At 44.5% G+C, this 13,929-nt stretch overlaps 1 pseudogene; it reads right to left on the reverse strand.

The window, feature by feature from the left end:
- Nucleotides 1-6,510: 6,510 nt before the first annotated feature.
- Nucleotides 6,511-13,366, reverse strand: LOC147003705 (aurora kinase C-like; annotated as a pseudogene).
- Between the last annotated feature and the right edge of the window lie 563 nt (nt 13,367-13,929).

A 13,929-nucleotide genomic window follows, 5' to 3' on the forward strand; every position in this document is an offset into this window, starting at 1 on the left:
GGGGAGCTATTTGTGTTTTTCCACAGGGTGAAGATAATCCACTTTGGGTTCCGATGCGACTGACAAGGACCGTGAAAGATCAAGATGAATCCCAAGATGATCCTGTTATTCTTACTCCTGATGATTGAGACTGGGATAAGAATGCTTTTGTGGGCCATAGAAAGATCATGGCCAGTACCTTTACCGGTACATTCCAATTCTTCTACCTTCCCTTTGTTTTTGGCAACTGAATATTTTTAAAGAAAAAGATTATCTCTAATTGGGCAGATTCCATTAGCCAAAATAAAGTGAGCTCTGGAGTGTTATTTAATACTTTAACGCAAGTTGCTCAAGGAGCACAGTCAGGCTCAAGTGATGTTGGAAATAATGTAACTTCACCTATAAACATCACCACGATTATGATAAATGGAAATGCGGCTATTCCCAAAAGATCACGATGTCCTGTTGGCAATTCTACTGCTATATACAGCGTGCCTTGGTGCCGTCCGGACCTTGCATTTCCTATAGTTTTTTCACCTTGTCAATCAAAACATTTTTCCTCGGAAAGAAATAGCAAAGGGTTTTGTTTTGTCACCTCCATTGGATTTTGCTATAATGAATGATAAAGGAGATGCTACAGGAAAAGAAAATATTTGGCCATATTACCAATGGATTTTAAGTAATGAGGCAGGTGCTAGTACCAGTTTGTCAGCCTTTGCACTGCTGACTGGAACCTTTCATGAGATATTGAATGTTTCTGCCACACTTTCCAATATCTCTGCTCATTTAGATAATGTGGCATCTAATAGAGTTATCAGAAATATGACTACTTCTCCATTAGAAGTCTGTGTTAATCCTCCATTTTTCTTTATATTGGCTGAATTTCAAAATAATACAGAATGGTTAGATTGTACAAATGTCACTTGTTTTTTGACGCAATGCTAGAATAGAACTAATTTCTTAGCCTTAGTGGTACATTTACCAACCTTTGTCCCTTTTGAGGCAGATCCAGAGAAGTTCCCAATCATGAGTCTTCTTCGGCAAAAGAGAGATTTTGAAATCACAGCTGCCATTGTTACTGCCATTGCAGTGTCCATGGCATCAGCAGTTACTGCAGGAATTGCTATGGCCAATCAAGTTAATACTGCTGACACCATAAGTCAGATAGCAGAAAAAAACGTCTGAGGCATTGCTTACCCTGCAAAGGGTGGATTCTCATATCACCTCAGGATCAATGTTAGTGAATCAAAGAGTAGATATTTTACAACATAACATAGAACAGATGATGGATGCCATACAAATGAGTTGTGTGGCATCAACCCCGCATGTGTACATTACTCCCATTAGGTATATTAACAATTCTTTCATTAAAAGTACAGATTTATCAAATTGTCTGAAGGGGAACTTGTTGCAGGAGTTGGAAAGGTTGCAGACGAAGCTGCAGATACAGATCCTGGACCTTAATGGAACCAGAGTGAAACCAGTGACCCTTGGAGACTTCACCTCTTGGCTTACCTCTGCATTTTCTTACTTCAAGGAATGGGTGGAAGTGATTTTGTTTTGTGCTGCTATAGGCTGTGGACTGGTATTCATGCTTTGGTTGATTTGCAAAGTCAGAACCCCACAAAAACGTGACAAGGTGATTATAACTCAAGTACTTTAAGCCATTGAAAATGGCACCTCCCATGAAGTTTGGTTATCTATGCTCCAGAACTAGTTGGCATCTGTGTCCTCTGCTCTTGCACCCCATGGATCTATAGATCCATTGCACTGGGATGAGAGAGACTCAACGATCATTGATTAGCCCTTGCACACCTCTGAGGTTTCCTCATCGCACGAGGTAGGGTGATCATGATTTGCCCTTCTAAATCCTTCTTGATCGTTTTGTGTTGAGGAAGTGTGAGACTAGATCGTCAGATTAGGCCTTTTCTATTAAATAAAAAAGGGGGAGATGTGGGAAGCCACAAATGCCATTACAAGATGGCGCTGGTTTCAGGAAGCCGAAGCCCAAGAATATGGGTAAACAACCAATGTGCACATGTGCCATAGAGTTTTTTGCCAAGTCACTGCCTGGCCCGAGGCCTATTAATGAGGTACTGAAAGCATAACCAATGAGGTATAGACACGCCTCTCCTAGGCCTATATAAGCAGTGCCTTTCTGAGGCTCTTGGTCTTCCTCCTAATGAAGCAATAAAGCTTTGCTGCAGAAGAATCCAGTTGTACGAGTGTGTTCTTGCTGGGGAGAAATTAGCTCGGGACAAACTTTATTCCATTCATTGGGTATCAAGTAGCCTTCTCTTGCTAAACCTTCTAAAATAGATACTGTGAACGGGCATTGATAATCAGTGACTGCCAATTCGCCTGCGGTTTAGTTTCACTTTTGCGAGACAGCTATCGGGAGTTTTCTAAAAACTCTTTAGTAAGAACTAGGAGGTAAGCACCCTCTCTGCCCTTTTCTGCCTGCTCAAGGAGGTCTCTGATGATTCCCCAATTGCTAAAAAGGACTTAGGGGCATCTTCTCCTTGTTTTATCAAAGTATTAATATCTTTGCCTACTTTAAGTTAAAGGGTGTATTTCAGAACCATTTAATACCAGCCATGGACATCTCTCATCCACAAGACAAAAATATTTTATTAAATCCCTTTTTTTTAAACTCTTATCCATCTCTCCTTAAGAGACCCCTTCATCTCTTGACTAAAACTGTCTCTTTGGACAGAACATTCCCCATGGTTAATGGGACAACAACTGAATGCCTAGGCTTACCTCTCGACGTCCAAGACACTCGAGCAAAGTGGCGGGAAACTGTTACACTGTCTGTGCGGTACCTCTTGAATCAGTTGTCCGGAGGGTAGTCATACCTCGTGCCCCACAGAGCTGACGATGGGCTTGGAATTTCTATTGCACCCCCCTCCCATAAGTACTTCTCCTTTTGCTTGTATTGCCCTACCCCTCCCACTGATAATTAACTGTACTTCCCCTTTTGCTTGTGCATTTAAACCTCGGGCCTGACTAATACATTTGGGGCTTTGATGCATTCCAGAACGCTTTCCATGTCATTATTCGCACAAGGCCCTAGTCCCTCTCTACGCCCCACTTGGTTCTTAGGAGGAGGTCCCCTTGAGACCTTCGAATAACTGGACCTGCTGGACGGGTCAACCCCTGAGAAACAAGAAGTTACAAAGCCCATGGCCTGAAAAATCCTGGGAATTATAACTGCTCCATTGGTGAAAGATATATTGCCTAAAGAAAAAGACAGGACTTGGCAAAAGTCAGAAAAAGACCTTTGAGTCTGAAAGGTTGTTGGCAAAAATTTAAGTTTTGGGAGGTCAAAAAGAGTCTGTGAGATCTGCTTATGTCAATGGTAGTGAGGTGTCTGTGGAATTAAAGGAATTTGTGAATGTACAGGGAATGTCAATACACAAACCAGCTGCAAAGAGTGGATCTGTCAAAGAATAGAAGGACAGGGAACAGCTATAACTTGAGGGGCAAGCTGAATGGAAACAAACTGGAGATGAAACTAGAGATTTGGACACAGCTAGAGATATGGGGATGGGAGGGTGATAAATTTACTAAGCAGTGACAATATAAAAGACAGAGAAGTGAGTCAAACAGGAGTGTGTGTTCAAGAACAGAGGGAGAGAAACCTGGGAAAATATCATTTTCCTTGAAAATACAACATTCAGGGAGATAGGGAGATGAGAAGTTTTAGGTACAATCCTTCCCTAAAGAATACATCTGTGATAGGGCATGGTGGTGCATGCCTTTTTATTTATTTATTTATTTATTTATTTATTTTGGTTTTTTGAGACAGGGTTTCTCTGTGTAGTCCTGGCTGTCCTGGAATTCACTTTGTAGACCAGGCTGGCCTTGAACTCAGAAATCTGCCTGCCTCTGCCTGTGTGGTGGTGCACGCCTTTAATCCCAGCACTCGGGAGGCAGAGGTAGGCAGATTTCTGAGTTCGAGGCAAGCCTTGTATACAAATTGAGTTCCAGGACAGCCAGGGCTACACAGAGAAACCCTGTCTCGAAAAACCAAAAAAAAAAAAAAAAAAACAAAACAAAACAAAAAAAAAACTAGGAATGAACTGGGTGGCCATGCTGATTCACTTTTCCTAAGCAAACACAATTATGAAGACTAACCTAGAGGCTCTCTTGATTGACAAGCTCTCCAAAACTTAAAGAAGCATCAAAAGTCTATGAAAACCCACAAGCCTGGTGCCCACTAGCATGGACACCATCCTGCGACCATGTAGGCAGCAAAGCTGGGAATCCTGTGATCCATAGAAACCCGAATCTCCATGCCCGGGGCAGGTGACTTTGGCTGCTGGCTATCATGCCCAGGTCACAGAGCACAGCTGAGTTCACCACAGGGTTTAGATTTTGCTTCTGTACCCTTCCTCCTCACTACAGGCTAAACAGGAATGCAGCTAAGATTCCCATACTGGATGTGAACTGAAGAGTAGTGCACGGATGACGTCATGGCATGGAGCCAGTAGAGCCCCAGGCATTAGCATTTCATTTGCAGAGCAAGCCACAAGACTCTTGTGCTCTATACCTTGTGGGTAACATAGTTCTTTCTCTGCTTACAAATGGATCACTCCCTCCCCAAAGAGAAGAAGTTTTCTTAATCTTTATCTAAAATACGGTCCACAACTAGCATCAGGGCTTAGACATACCTATTACTATTTATTGTTGTGGTTGTTGTTGTTATTTCATTTTTCTTTTGATTTATTGGATATTTTATTTACATTTCAAATGTTATCCCCTTTCCTTGTTTCCCCTCTGAAAACCATCTATCTTCTTCCCCCTCCCCCTACTCACCAACTCACCCACTCCCACTTCCTGGCCCTGGCATCCCCCTACACTGGGGCATAGAGCCTTCCTAGGATCAAGAACCTCTCCTCCCACTGATGACCTACAAAGCCAGCCTCTGCTACATATGCAGCTGGAGCCATGAGTCCCACCATATGTACTCTTTGGTTGGTGGTTTACACCCTGGGAGCTCTGGGGGTACTGGTTAGTTCATATTGTTGTTGTCCAATAGGGCTGCAGACCCCTTCAGCTCCTTGGGTCCTTTCTCTAGCTCCTCCAATGGGTACCCTCTGCACAGTCCAATGGTTGGCTGTGAGCCTCCACCTCTGTAGTTGCCAGGCACTGGTAGAATTTCTCAGGAGACAGCTATAACAGGCTTCTGTCAGCAAGCACTTGTTGGCATCCACAATAGTGGCTGGGTTTATGGATCCCCAGGTGGGGCAGTCTCTAGTTAGTCATTCCTTCAGTCTCTGCTCCATACTTTGGAACTCCTCCCATGGGTATTTTCTTCCCCCTTCTAAGAAGGATGGAAGTATCCACACTTTGGTCTTCCTTCTTTTTTGAGTTTCATGTGGTTTGTGAATTGTACCTTACGTATTCTGAGCTTCTGGGCTAATATCCACATATCAGGGAGTTCATACCATGTGTGTTCTTTTCTGATTGGGTTACCTCACACAGGATACTTTCTAGTTTTATCCATTTGCCTAACATTTTCACAAATTCTTCATTTTTAATAGCTGAGTAGTTCTGTAGTATGTACCACATTTTCTGTATCCATGCTTCCATTGAGGGGCATCTAGGTTCTTTCCATCTTCTGGCTATTATAAATGAGGCTTCTATGAACATGTGTCCTTATTATATGTTGGAGCATCTTCTGGGTATATGTCCAGGAGTGGTGTTATTATTACATGAAATTGTTTTAATTTGAGACAATCCCGCCAAATTGGCCGGGTTGGCCTTGAACTGAACTTCTCCTGCTTGAGCCTCCTGAATACTTAAGATTGTAGGCATGGGTGACCAGGCCTGGCTTCAGATCCATCAAATAACAATGAACACAGTGCAGGAGTATTCGGGGCCTGGGTGAGACTGACATTCTTTCTGTATAGAAGGTAGTTTGCAGTGTTGTATGTCTGGAATGTTTGCCCAAAATCAGGGCAAATGTAAAGCTGATAAACTGAGTGCTCTAGACAGGACCCCCAGTTCTACACATACATTATCTCTCCTTATACACCAACTTCCTTTCATTTAGTGGTTATTTTATGTGTGTGTAAGCATGGGTGTGCCTCTATCCATGTGCAGAAGCACAGGGACTGAGTTTGATCCCCAGCACCCTGGTACAAGCTGGGCATACTTTAGTGCTTCTGTGATCTTGGCACTGGGAAGCTTGACATAGGAAAAATACTGTGTTTTATTTACCAGCCAGTCAAGCCCACTTGGTGATTTCATGTTCAGTTCAGAGATCTATCCTCTCAGAATATGAGATGGAGAGCAATAGAGGGAGCCACCTGGTGTGGGCTTCTGGCCTCCACCTCTATCACTCATGTAAGACAAACGTTTCAATTCAATCCACACACTAACTCACTCAAGCAAGATTGATGCTAAAGTAATCAATTTTAATTAACATCATTTCATAAAAGAGAAAACAAGCAAACCACACACACTAACAAACAGCCTGGAGAGCTTCCTGAAGAAATACATAGGGATAGAGAAGGACAGGGCTCAGGAAGACATCTGAACACAGCGAGGCAGCACCCTTCGAGAGTGTTCCCTGACCCAGGGGTGCTTCAGGATGTGGGCCAGGCAGAGCCGCTCTGAAGGATGGTACCTAAGAAGCTTGGAGATCAAGTCCTGGGCTCCTGCAGGCACTGATGAAGGAAACTTAAAATCCACCTAATGAGCCAGGGGAAGAAGAATAGAATCTAGTTATTCTCTTTTTGTAATCTCTCTGTGCTATAAGTCTCCTCATGGCACCCTTTTGGTTTTAGCAGATTATCTTTTGTATACATTTCAGTCCCAAAGGCCCACACAGGAGCCATCACTATCTGGCTTCCTGGTGAATGTTGTGCATGTGTGTATATGTGTGTGTGTGTGTGTGTGTGTGTGTGTGTGCGCGCGTGCGCACGCACGAGAACGAGTGTGTGCTCGAACACATCATACATGGTGGATGCATCTGTATGTATCACTGGAAGTGCTGCTCAAAAAGGGTGGCTTCCCCACCAGCAGCTCATAGCAGAGGACCCCAATGTACCACAGATCAACCATCTCATTGCATGGTTTCTGCTCTATCATTTCCAGGGGGGCAAGTAGTCCAGAGTCCCACATATTGTCTTTCTCCTAGAACAGGACACAGAAGGTTGCACTGTGCATAGGCTTAAAAAATGGGAAATCTTCGCTGTCCAGCTTCCAAGGAAATGGGAGACACAGGGACATCCTGAAGAGTCACTCCTGTGCATGCCTGAGGCAAGGAAAACTGTTCATAAATACCAACTGTTAATATGGTTCAAGATTCAGAGGGGCTATAGGAGGTGAGTCAGGGGGCAAAGCAATTGGAAGGGGAATTCCTGAGGACCTGAGTTCTATCCCCCAGAACCCACATAAAGCCGGGTCCATGACTATAGTCCTAGAACTTCTATAGTGAGATGGGGAGGCAGAGGAGAATCATAGAAAGTCTTTAGACCAGCTAGGCAACTATGAAAGAGCAAACAAAAGACCTTGTCTCAAATAAGGTGGAAGGTGAGGGACTGTCTTGAAGGTGTCCTCTTACATGCCCACCCTCCTCCCAGACACAACATGGCACATGTGTGCCTGCATGCACATATGAGAATAAACACAGGTTTTCTTTTTGTTTAACATTCAGGGAAAGCAGATGCATATAGTAATAGCTCACATCTCTTAATTCTGGCATTTGGGAAGGTTGCAACAGGAACCAGTCCACAACCAGTCAGACAAGGCAGGGCTGGAGAGATGACTCAGTGGTTAAGAGCACTGTCTGCTCTTCTAAAAGACCCTGGACAGATTTTGCAGCATCCATGTGGCTGCTTAAAAACAACTGATGCCCTCTTCTGGCTTCCACGAGAACAGGCATGAAAAACGGTGCACAAGTCCTAGATGCAGGCAAAACATCCATACATAGAAGATAAAAATTAAAAAAACTAAACCAACTCAGAAAAAGTAAATACTATAAGGGAAGAAACACTAATCTCATGTTTTAAAACATGGTGCAGCATATCACCTGTAGCATAACATCACAGGATTGCTGTAAGTCTGAGGCCAGCCTGGTGGTCAGAGTCAGTGACTGAGGAAGATTTATGATGTACATAATAATGGTGTGCGTCTCAAAAGGAACCAAGGAAATGTAGCTCATCAACATGGAGAAATTCCTTCCTGGGATGCTTGCTAATTTTACATGGAATCTTACTGGCAAAGGCAAATACTGATAAAGACTAGGAAAGCAAAGCAAAGCTCTATTTGCATTGTGTGTGTATGTGTGTGTGTGTATGTGTGTGTATGTGTGTGTGTGTGTGTGTGTGTGTGTATGTGTGTGTGTGTGTGTGTGTGTGTATACATGCCTAAAGACACACACTAACAAAGACAGAGGAGGAGGACATTCAGTGTCTTTATTAAGCTCCTCATGTATTTCTTTAAGGCAAGGTCTCTCATTGAATCCAGTCATTTCTGCCAGTGGCTGGCTAGCTTTTAGGATCTGCCTGTCTCCATCACTCAAGGCAGGGGTTAAAGTAATCTATAGCCACAGCTATATTTGTACAGGTTCTTTCCATCTAAACTCAGGTTTCCTGATCAGAAAGGAACTATTCTTATCTACTGAGTTCATTACCCTACCCACCCAATTCTTTCAATTTGCAAGTTGATTTTAAAAGTGTGTATTTGGAAAGGTGCTTGATAACCACAAGGCCCAGTTTGTATCTGGGCCTTCCATGTGAGATGAATTCACTTGGGAAATGCCTCACTAGTATGAGGTTCCTACCCCTATCCCATCCAACCTACCTGAGGGAGGGGGTATACACAGACCATTCAAAGTCTGAGATCTTCACCTGACCATTGAGGCAAAGCACGAGATTCTCTGGCTTGATGTCCCTGTGAATCACCTTCTTTTCATGGCAGTAGGTCAGGGCATCTGACAACTTCTGTATTATCTGTGTGAACAAAAGCAGTCTGGTGGGGGGAAGACTTTCACAGATTCCCTGTAAGGTAGAACAGACATTACAAATTTTATCATTACTATGGAATCTCATGTTTTCGACAATAATTCTATTGTCTCTTTGTGTGTATACACACAGCAATGGGGAGCATAGAGGACAATCTTTAGAGTGGTGCCTTACTATCGACCTTGTTTTTCAGCAGGGTTTCTCTCTGTAGCTCTTACTATCCTGGAACTCTCTCTGTAGCTCAGGGAGTAAAGGCCTCAGTCACCACCACTTGCCTCTTTGTTCTTTTTAAAAGAGGGCCTTCACTGTCTGGCCCAGGTCAGCCTTAAACTCATGAGATCTACCTGTCTTTAAATAGCACGATGGTTATAAACTAGCCAGCCCCCACCCCTCCACTATAGACTTAGCAGAACAGGAGCCAGACACAGAAGCTGTGCTGAGTGTAGCCTCCCCCAGCCTTGAGTAGGCTGGCTCAGACCTTGCTGCTATTGTGAATGAGACCACAAGAAATGGTCCCTTCAGACCCTGTAGCCCCCTGGGGCCACACTGATTGAGCTCCCAAGTGGGAGGCTGAAGCTGTATGGTAGAGAATGTCAGAGAAGTAAAGACCAGACAGATTTCTGATCAAGGCCCAATGTTTACTAAGGATCTGTGCTTATAAAGGGGGGAGGCCCATCCCCCACCATGCCAGGCTTCTTGATGCTTTGTTGCTAAGTTGTTAACACTAGTCTGTCAGAGCTATTAACATTGGGTCACCAAGTCCACAGGTTGTGGGCTATCTCAGGAATTTCTCAGGAAGTCAGGTTCAGCCTCTCACCTGTAGCTACTTCTTTGAAGAAGAACAGCCACAGGTGACAGAACAATAGAGCCATCTAGGTGGGAAGGCTCCACCCCAGGTGGTCTCATTCACAGAGGCTGGAAGGTCTGAGCCAGCCTACTCAAAGCTGGGGGAGGCTACAGCTGAGACAATCAGAACATTCCCCTAAAGGATCAGAGGGAAGGCTACAGGAGTCAGAGATTTTATTGTCCAGAAAAGCCAACTGATGGTGCAGGGATAGAGTTCTAGGGCTTTTCTTAGAGCACCCTACAATTTCTAGGTACCTTTTTCTTTTTTCCTTTTATGACATAAGGTTGCACTATGTAACCTTATGGCCTGAAACTTGATATGTAGATCAAGCTGACCTTGAACTCCTGAGCCTTCTGCCCCAGCCTTCAAAGTTCTGGAATTATAGGCCAGCAACACTATGCCCAGCTAGCTTTCCAATATATGTTTATGGTTTGATTTTCTATCTAATAGAGTTGGACTTTTCATATACTATTTTCATTGCATTTATTTCTTATTCTGTGCCTATATATGTGAATAAGTGCATGGAGAGGTACAAGGACAACCTTCTGGGTTTTATCTCTCCTTTAACCATGTGGGACCCAGGATGCTGGTGTTCAGCCTAGGCAGCAAGCATCCTTACCCAATGAGTTGTTTCTCCAGCCCCAGTTGCAATCTAATGCTTGATAAGAACGACACCAGGTGTGGTAGCCAGCACTAGGGAAGCAGAGGTAAGAGGATTTCTGTGAGATTAAAGCCTTCCTGTCTATATTGTTCTAGGTCAGACAAGAAGTGAGAGACCCTATCTCAAAAAAAATCTAATCTATCAATAATAATATTCTGTGGCTACACTGGGGATTAACCTAAGACCATAAACACACTAGACTAGAACTAGACCAAAAAGTTACATGTAAGCACACCTAAAAATCAAAACCACACAAACAAATAAACAAACAAACAACCCTCATGGAAACAAAGAGTCCAAAGCTGGGTGGCCTATCATCCTAGGAGTTACAAGGTTGCAAACTCAAGGTTAACCTGGGCTATACAGGATTTCCAAGTCATTCTGAGCTGCTTAGAAAAGACTCTGCCCCAGGAAGGGAAATACAGCACCCTGAGCCAGGCATCATCCTGGAGATTTCAGGGAAGCCTGGGCTATCTACCAAGATTTCTTGCAAATCAGAACAACAAGAGATGAAGGCCAGCAAGATATCTCAGTAGGTAAGAGAGCTTGCTGTACATGCCTGGTGACCTGAGTTTCAACCCTGGAAGCCATATAAAAGTGAAAGGAGAAAACAGAATCCTCCCCAAGTTGTCTCATGACTTCTATATGTGCCCACTACGGCCTGTATGCTCCCCCACCCCACATCCCACACTACTACACAAAAGAGTAAGTTAAGAAGAGTTGGGAAGGGATATTGGCAGCTACAATCAGTAACTGTCATCACTGCGTGCATCCTTGGTCCCAGAACTCCCCTCACCGTGGCTGTACGCTGCTGGTCCAACTCCTGATTACTCTGAAGCTCCTTATAGAGCTCACCTCCTGGAGCATACTCCAGAATTAAGTATATCCGAGTGTCATCGTAGAAGTAGTTGTACAGGTGAAGGATGTTCGGGAGTCTGAAGGAGGAAGGAAGGAAGAGTCAAGGCAGGCAAGATGCATAGCAAACAGAGACATTTGTTGCCAAGTGTGCTAACCCGAGTACCACTCCCAGAATCTGTATGTGGAAGAGAGGAACTAATTCCTGCAAGTTGTCCTCCACATGTGTCCTGTGACTCACATGTAGCCCATGTGCCACCACTCCCCGTAAAACAAAACAAAATAAAATAAAATTGCTGAGTAGTGCAAGACTTTAATCTCAGCACTCCAAAGGCAGGTGCAGGCAAATCTCGAGTTCAAGAGCAGCCTACTAGATCTACAGAGCAAATTCCAAGACAGCCATGGCTACACAGAGAAACCCTGTCTCCAAATTACCAAAACCAAAACTAAGTAAGTAGGTATAAGACAAAACCGATTACTTTGGGGCAGAGTTTCACTGTGTAACTCTGGATGACCTGGAACTCACTGAGAACCATCAGGCTGGCCTCACACCCAGTGGTCCACATGCCTCTGCTTCTCAGGGGCTCTGGACAAAGGAACACCTTTTTTAAAAAGATGTGCATCACCTGAGGAGCAACACTGGGGGTTGACCTCTGACCTGCACATGTGTGTACACTTGAAACTGGTGTGTCTGATACCAGGAGAGAATTGTCCTAACTGGATGAGTTAGAAAAAATCTTCAGGTGGAAAACAAAATGTTTATTTGGGAGTCATGAAGACTGAGTTCAGAGGTCAAGAGCAGCAAGAGGGAAGCAGGCGCTGGAGAACTCCACCTCTGAGTTCTACAAAGATCAGGCTTACTGTGGTGTGCCTGGATCTCTACTTCCTTTCGTAGTTGGTGCTCCAATCCCTCCTCCTCTATCTCAGACTTGAAGAGGAACTTCAGGGCCAGGATGAAATGATTTTCCTTGACCCGAGCCAAGTACACACACCCAAATTTCCCCCTGCCCAGAGGACTCCCAATTTCAAAGTCACTGATGGTGAAATGATTCCTGAATAGATGGAAGAGATGACCTCATATCAGAGACTAGGAAGAGTCAGGGGTCCCCAACCGCTCCCCTTCCTCATTCACTGAGCTCACAACCTCAGCACTGGTCTTCCATAGGGAAAATAGCATTTTAGATCCATGAGCCAATGCTCCTCTTGCCCTGCTTACTAGTCACCTGAGTCCCATTTTCTTTCTTCTAGAAACTTTGGCACCTGGTTGAGGTGCTGGGCTCCATCTGGCCAGTAGCTAAGGAAAGAGAGAGAGGAAAAATGGGCCTGGTGATGCTAAATAGCAACCATAGTCTGTGGGAGGTAGACAAGGAGGCAGGAATTCAAAGTCACATTGCAATCCATAGCTACTTTGAGGCCCACTTAGTACACAAGAAAATCACCCTGTCAGAGACTGGGGGAGGGTGGGAGGGGAAAGGGTATTGGAGAGGGAAAGGGGCATCAAGAACATTGTAGGGAGGGCATGGAAGGGAAAGGAAAAAGGGAGAAGGTGAAAAAGAAGGACTGCAGGAGAAGTAGAGATGGAGAGTGAGCCCAGGAAAAGATGGAGGAGAGAAAAGAGAGGGAGGAGAGGGGAAAGGGAGAGGGAGAGAGCAAGAGGGACTTAGGGATAGGAAGAATGAGGCAGAGAGAGAAGGCTGAAGCCTTCACTGCCAATGCACACACACACATTCCACAACCCTGGCTGGGGACCTCAGTGACCTCTAACTGTCCCCATCCTGCTGCCTCATCCTCCTGCTTGCAGGGATCTATCATATACATGCCACCACCTTAGAGTCGGTCCAGGTTCTCCTATCTCTTACTTGTGTGTGAAGCCCAGCCTGAAGGAGGTAACTCTTCCCTGAACTCTAAAGAGGTGAGGGTAAGTTGAAGTCCTGATAGTTTCTTAGATCCTGGAAAAGGGTAGGCAGGTAGCACTCTGACTCCAGCCTCCCCAACCACCGTAACGTCTCACCCACTCTGGGACACAAGGGACACACACACTGGTAATCCTGCGCTTTGGCAGAGTCTAGTAGATCCCAGCTGATATCCATTGGTTATCTTTCTGAAGTCATAAGCATGCCCAATAGGCCCATCTGAGAAGCCAGGCTGCTTGCCCTATAGGATGGTGGGTGTGGGTCCAGAAGTTGCCTAAAATCACTAGCAAGGAAAGTACCATTTGAGGAGGTCAGCAGGAGGGGCATTAGGTGTTTGTGTAGGTACAGAGGACCAGCAATCAACCTCGAGGACCCCATAGTAAGAAACAGTAAATATGTGTCACCTCTGTCATATACGATGAAATTTATGTTTATTAGAATAGTGAATTAAAATCTTTACAAATCCTGCACATGCCTTTAATCCCAGCACTCAGGATGCACAGGGCATCTCTGAGTTTGAGGCCATCCTGATCTAAAAGAGCAAGTTCCAGGACAGCCAAAGCTACACAGAGAAATACTGTCTTGAAAAACAAAGTATTGGGGGTTAAAAATCCGAAATAACCCAAGCAAAGCAAGATACAAAGCAAGATACTGAATTAGGCAGCAAAAACTGACCAGTAGGAGATAGCAACACAG

This window comes from Mus caroli, unplaced genomic scaffold (assembly GCF_978045245.1).
Source record: "Mus caroli unplaced genomic scaffold, Mus_caroli_1 scaffold_8, whole genome shotgun sequence".
Lineage (NCBI taxonomy): Eukaryota > Metazoa > Chordata > Mammalia > Rodentia > Muridae > Mus > Mus caroli.